Consider the following 6,463-nt stretch of genomic DNA (forward strand, 5'->3'; position numbering starts at 1 on the left):
CCCTAATAATGATTAAGATACTTGGGCCATAACCCACTTGGCTAAGCCCCTAATATGCTGGTCATAACACTTATCCCCGCCTGCACAAACAGCTCGTCCTCGAGCTGTAAGGTGGGGAAGCGCTTGCTGAACTCCTCGAGGTGATCAACCAGCGTCAAGCACCTTCGTGACAGCTGGGGCGGCAAGGTCGGCGGCGACGACGTCCTCCGGAATGTAGTCTGCAACCTCCAGGTAGAAGAGTCGTGGGCAGGCGTGGCCGGGCGTGTAGGGCTCGTCGCAGTTGAAGCACAACCCTTGGCGGCGACGCTCGAGTAGCTCGACCGAGGTGAGCCGGCGGAACGGGCGCGCCGCGGTCGCGGCGAGGGGTGCCGCGGAAGCCTGAGCAGGCCGACCCTGAGCGGGATCTGGCCAGGGTAGCGACCCAGTGGCCCGGGACGGTGACTCCTGCTGGACGGCCACCGCGCGGCGCTCGAACGCGCGGGCGTAGTACATGGCCGTCTGGAGATCCTGGGGTCCCCGAAGCTCCACGTCCACGCGAATGTGATCCGGAAGTCCACCGACAAAGAGGTCGGCCCGCTGCTGCGCCGTCACGCCCGACGCGTGGCATGCCAGGGCCTGGAAACGGCCGGCGAAGTCCTGAACTGTGGAGGTGAAGGGAAGGCGGCCTAGCTCTGCCAGGCGGCTCCCGCGGATCGGGGGCCCAAAACGAAGGAGGCAGAGCTCGCGGAAGCGCTCCCAAGGGGGCATGCTGCCCTTGTCCTGCTCAAGGGCGTAGTACCAGGTCTGTGCCGCGCCACGGAGGTGGTAAGAGGCGAGCCAGGTGCGCTGCCCGCGAAAGAACTGGTCGCACTGGTTGAGCCAGTTGAGGGGGTCCTTCGTGCCGTCATAGGTGGCGAAGTCGATCTTGGCGAACCGTGGCGGTGTCTGGGTCGGAGTGCCGTGTTGAGCTGGCTCGGAGGTGCGGAGCAGCGAGGCGGGTGGCGCCTGGTCGGAGTACTCCGGGTTGGGACCCGCGGAGCCGGATGGCCCGCCGAACTGCGGAAACGGGGTCGGCTGCTCTGGAGCCGTGGTGTAGACTGGCGATGGCGAAGACCCAGCCGCCCAAGCTGGTAGTGGCGACGGGGAGGGCGGGAACCGAACCTGGTGTATCGGCAGGCCGACCGGTGACGGCAGTCCGGAGCTGGGCAGAGGTGGTGCCTGGAGTTGCAGCGGCTGCTGTGGAGAGTGGGCGGACGCGGCGGTAGCCGCGGTGGCAGTAGGGGGCCACTGCGGCCAGAGGGGAGCCGCGGCTGGGGGTGGCTGCAGGTGCAGCAGCGGCGGTGGCAGCCCGCTATGGTGCCCCGCCTGGAACGGCAGCAGCGGTGTCCCGCCAATTGCAGGCGCGCCCTGGGACGGCCACGACAGCCAGAGCTGGGCCGCGGCTGAGGGCGGCTGTAGGTGCAGCAGCGATGGGGGCCCGCTGGTGTGTCCCGCCTGGAACGGCAGCAGGGGCGTCCCGCTCGGGCCAGACGCGTTCTGGATCGGCCAGTGCAGCGCCGGATGGCTGTAGGCGGGGGGCGCAGCCGGCGGGGTGGCGTGCGGGCTGGCCAGGTACAGGGTGATGCCCTGGACGGCCGTCACGAGGTCCCGCAAGGTGCTGGACATCTCCTCCGGCGTGAAGACGGGGATCGTTGACAGCGGCGCGGAGGTGATCGGGGCCGGCGGCGTTGGGGACCCGGCCGTGGTCATCGGGGCGGTGGTGATGATGGGCAGCGGCGGCGTGAGTGGGGATGACGACATGATCGAACCCGAGTCTCTGGATACCAAATTGGTAGAAACTAGGGTTCTACCCGGTCTAGGGCGTAGCCTGTAAGGGAAGGAGGGAGGAGGGAGGAGGAGATTGCGCGGCGGCCGGCGGCTGGGCGCCGTCCTTGCGGCTGGTGCGACGGCGGCGGACGCAAGAGGCGGCTAGGGTTTAGGTCTCCCGGCTCCCTAAGGGAAGCCGAGCAAATATTGATTGCTTCTTGCTTGATTAGATTAATACATCTCCTCTCCTTATATAGAGAGGTTTACTTGACTCCTAAGCAAACGATCCTAATACGATAAGATAATTGGGCTAAGCCCCTAATAATGATTAAGATACTTGGGCCATAACCCACTTGGCTAAGCCCCTAATATGCTGGTCATAAGCAGAATTCATTAAGCACACATGTAAGAAGAGCTTCTCTGGATTCAGCACACCTCTTGTGCCATTGGTATTGTGTTGTCATTATGAAGAGCTTCTGTATTTCCTGACCAAGGTTCCCTTTCAGAGCATCGGGTCCTAACATCCTTGCACGCAGCTTATCAAGTGCAAGGAGACTCTGCAGCACTGCATTGAAGTAACATGTGTTCCCGCCATTCTGCATCCCTCTGACCCCCATACTGCCACCTTGCCCATTCTGATGATCAGCCGTATCTGCGCTTGGCGTTTCGGTCCACCCATTCCTCTCCTCTGCATCAACTTGCTGCATCTCTGATCTCTGTATGACAGCTTCCTCTCTTTCTTTCTTTGGTCCTGCTGCACAAGTCTGCTGTGCATGCTGAGTGCTATTAGTTTGAACACTGTTATCCTGAGGTGGTGTTCCAGGGCCACCATTTTCATGCAAATCTTCCTCAGGCCATAATTTCCTCTTCTCGATTCCACAATGCCATAGCAATGCCCAAATATAGGTTATGAATTCCCCTCCTGACTCGAGGCACTCCTTGTGCGCCTCTGCGTTCCAAGTGGGGGCAATGTGCACTAGTAACTCTGCCCATACCCCAGACAGGATCTCCCAGCAGCCTTCTTCACTCTCTTGATCAATCAGTAACTTTCCCAGCTTTGCACCTTGTCGTACGACATCATCCTTCATGACGTTGTTAGCATCTTGGATGGCCTCGACTCCTACTTGCAACAGTTTTTCATACCTCTTCTGTAATGAGTCACAGTCCTTACGAATACCATCACGAGCTTGTGTTACGGTTTCTTGGAAGACCATTTTGGGAACATAAAAGCTATCAGGGATCAGGTCGGGCTTTGAAACTAGCAGATATGCACAGTACCGAGACAAGCTATTGGCAGTGATATACATTTCCTGGATCTTATCAGGCAACTTCTCATTCACTTTCTTCTTTTCTTTCGTCGTCTCGTCCACATCCACAAGATATGGTTTTGATGAACAGCAACTTGTCATGTACGACAAGAGGGAGACCAGGAACCCATGTTTGCTTAAATCGACGCCATGTGCCCGAGCAAGCTTCATCTCGCTGAGGCTTGTTGCAATGTGCCACACAAGAATTACATGAGAGCACGTGGGCAGGCCATAGAAGGCCCAATCATACTTCTCCCTTCAGTTTCCAACAGCTTCAGGCAGTGATGTGATGAACTTTGGTAGAAAACGACTACCCCAAATGATGGGCTCCTCATGATTTATGTTAGGACTGTCTGCCTGATAATGTACGGTGTCAGGAGAGTTGGGCTTCTCTAGGCTTGCACAGAGCTTCTTCAGTATTGTAGGCCTGACACATTCCGGCACATCGATGGCATCACGGAGTGTTGCTCCATCATCCTTCTTTGGTGCCATTCCTGTGGTTATCTTGTGAAGCAGATTCCAAAATCTTGGTCTGTCATCATATGACTCCAAGAAGACATACTGGTCAATAAGCCCATGCCACTGCTTAGTAGTTACCCTAGATCTGAAAAGGGATGACATTGTTCTCTCCATACATCTATTTCTAGTGGGCTCTTCCTTCCGCCGTGCATAGCTGCACACAAGGAGCAACCTTGTCCAGTCTGAGATTATATAGCTGACCATCTCCCAGATCTCTTTGAACACCATAAAGAAAATGAATACAAATGTGATGAACATGTCGACGTTGAACCCATGCACCACATTAGCCCTGTGATTCTTCGGGGGATTGTACTGGTGATTTTGCGGGGGATCATTGTTATAGTTTTTGCAGATGTCCACAATAAGCCAGCAGACAAGAGCCAAATTCACCACAGAGAGAAGCAGATTTGAGAAGAGAGAATTGAACCCTTCCCAAAAGACCATAGGGTAACGGCTGTTGAAGTACTCATTTATGAAGGATAGTTGCAACTCCATGATCTGAAGGCACGATCAGCTCTGGTCCTCAAGGATCTTAGTCTTCAACTAGCTTTCGGTTAATGCAGAAGATTTCTTGTTGCAGTTTACATCCTCGAGCCTGCACCAGCAGTCTGGACAAGGCGAAGGCCAGAGAGAGATCCTTTGGATCATTACTCTTATTGTTTTCTGGGTAACTGGTGCCTACGACATCCCCAATCATGTCTAGGGTGACCACTGACGAAACCACGCCCAGTAGCAGTATCGATGTCCAAGACATAGCGAGGCTTCTTGAATTTTATTCTCCGACGGGTTTTTTTTGTGAGAATGACGGGGGGGGGGGGGCGGAAGCCCCACCGGGTTGTATATTACCCGAAAGCGACTTAGCGTCATACAGTGTTTTCCATTTGAGGAGATAAAAAACATCAAGATAGGAGGCAAAAAAAACAGAAAAAGAGAGGAGGAAGACTAGGTGGCTGAGGAAAAGGAAGGAGCGAAACAGGAGGAGCTGCTCCTCGGTCCAGTTCTCCAAAGGCGCTTGGACCACAGAAGCCGTATCGTCGGCTGCTCGCCGGAGGACGTCGCAAGTCCCGCATATGATGGAGTTGAAGACCACATCATTCCTGGCTTTCCACACGCTCCACATCAGGATGTAGAGGCCATCTTTCCAGGCAGCAGCATCAATTTGCAGCGAGGGTTGAGTAGAGAGAATTTCACCAACGGAGTAGAAGGTGCCCAGGCCAAGCCTAGCCCAGACCGGAGCCACACGAGGACATGCAGCGAAGAGGTGGTCCGTCGTTTCCTCCGCCTGGCAGGAGGCACATGTTGGAGAAGAGGCGCAGTTTTTGGCGTACAAGTTAGCCCGAGTGCTAAGCCGATTGCCGACCAGTAGCCTCGCGAAAATCTTGATTTTGCTAGGGAGCCTGGAGCCCCAGATGTCGATGGAATCCTGGTCGAGCACGCCGTGTGGCGACAGAACACGAAAAGCAGCTCGGGAGCTGAAGGTAAGGTCACCTCCCCACGCCATGAAGCGATGATCATGCACACCCAACAGATGAACATCGCGCAAGAGTGCATGCACGACACTGAGCTGACCGGCCGCCACTGCGGAGAGCCTCGGCTGGAGCGCGAGGCCGCCCTGGATAACTGCAGCGACCGAGGCGTTGGGCCGCGTCGAGTGGGAGAAGAGCGCCTCGAAGGTGAAGCAGAGCGCGCCGCCTGGGAACCACCGATCCTGCCAGAAGGAGGTGGTGCGCCCGTCTCCAAGCTGCACCCGAGTGATGGATCGGTAGGTCGGGAGCGCAGCTTGCATGATCGTCTGGAGGAACGAGGGCGCCGAGCAGGGGTCCCCCATGTCACCCCTGACGTTACGGAGGAACCAAAGCTTCCAATGCGGGGACCCGGGCCGGTGAAGAGCATCGACGAAGTTGAGAAGGAGGCACATGTTTTGCCGCCGGAGGTCGCGAATGCCAAGTCCGCCTTCCTGCACATCAACACACACTTTGTCCCAAGCAATTAAACAGCGAGCACCAGAGCAAGTATCCTTGCCGGTCCAAAAGAAAGCACGACATCGACGATCAATCTGCTCAAGCACTCCAGGGGGTAGCATAAAGGAACACATATAATAGGTGGCAAGGTTATTAAGCACGGCATTACAGAGAACAAGCCTACCGCCCGAGGAAAGGAGAAGAGCGCGCCACCCGGACAGATACTTATCAAAGGAGTTGATGAGGGGGTCATAGGCAGAGATGGGGAGCTTTAGAGGGGAGAGGGGGAGACCAAGGTAGGGTTGAGGGAAGGTGGATATGGGGCATCCCAGGATAGCGGCCATCTGAGCAGATAGCTCGGAGGAGTAGTGCATGGGGACAAATCCAGATTTATGGAAGTTAATGGTGAGCCCGGTCGCCAAGGCAAAAGCATCGAGGATGGTGTTAAGATAAGTAACGGAAGGGAGGTCGGCACGACAAAGGATTAAAGTATCATCTGCGTATTGCAAGACGGGACCAGGGAGGGAGGGATCGATTGGGTGCTGCAGCCGGCCGGCGGCGCTTGCAGCCTGCGTCATGCGTTGAACGTCCGCAACAATAATAAAGAGGTAAGGGGATAGGGCGTCACCTTGGCGAAGGCCGTTGCGGCAAAGGATCCAGTCACCTGGGACATTGTTGAGAAGCACCGAGGTGTGGCCAGTAGAAAGGATAGAGTGGATCCAGCCACACCAACGGTTGTCGAAACCCCGAGCAGACAAAATCATGAGAAGGCTCGACCAATTAACGGAGTCAAAGGCTTTGCGAAAGTCGATCTTAAAGATCACAGTAGGAGCCTTGCGCAAATGGCAGGCTCGGAGAAGGTCGGCGGCGTAAACGATGTTCTCAGAGATA

General features: G+C 56.0%; 1 pseudogene; it reads right to left on the minus strand.

The window, feature by feature from the left end:
- Positions 1-2,113: 2,113 nt before the first annotated feature.
- Positions 2,114-6,150, minus strand: LOC125516946 (annotated as a pseudogene).
- Between the last annotated feature and the right edge of the window lie 313 nt (positions 6,151-6,463).

The sequence above is a fragment of the Triticum urartu genome, chromosome 6 (assembly GCF_003073215.2).
Source record: "Triticum urartu cultivar G1812 chromosome 6, Tu2.1, whole genome shotgun sequence".
NCBI classification, from domain to species: domain Eukaryota; kingdom Viridiplantae; phylum Streptophyta; class Magnoliopsida; order Poales; family Poaceae; genus Triticum; species Triticum urartu.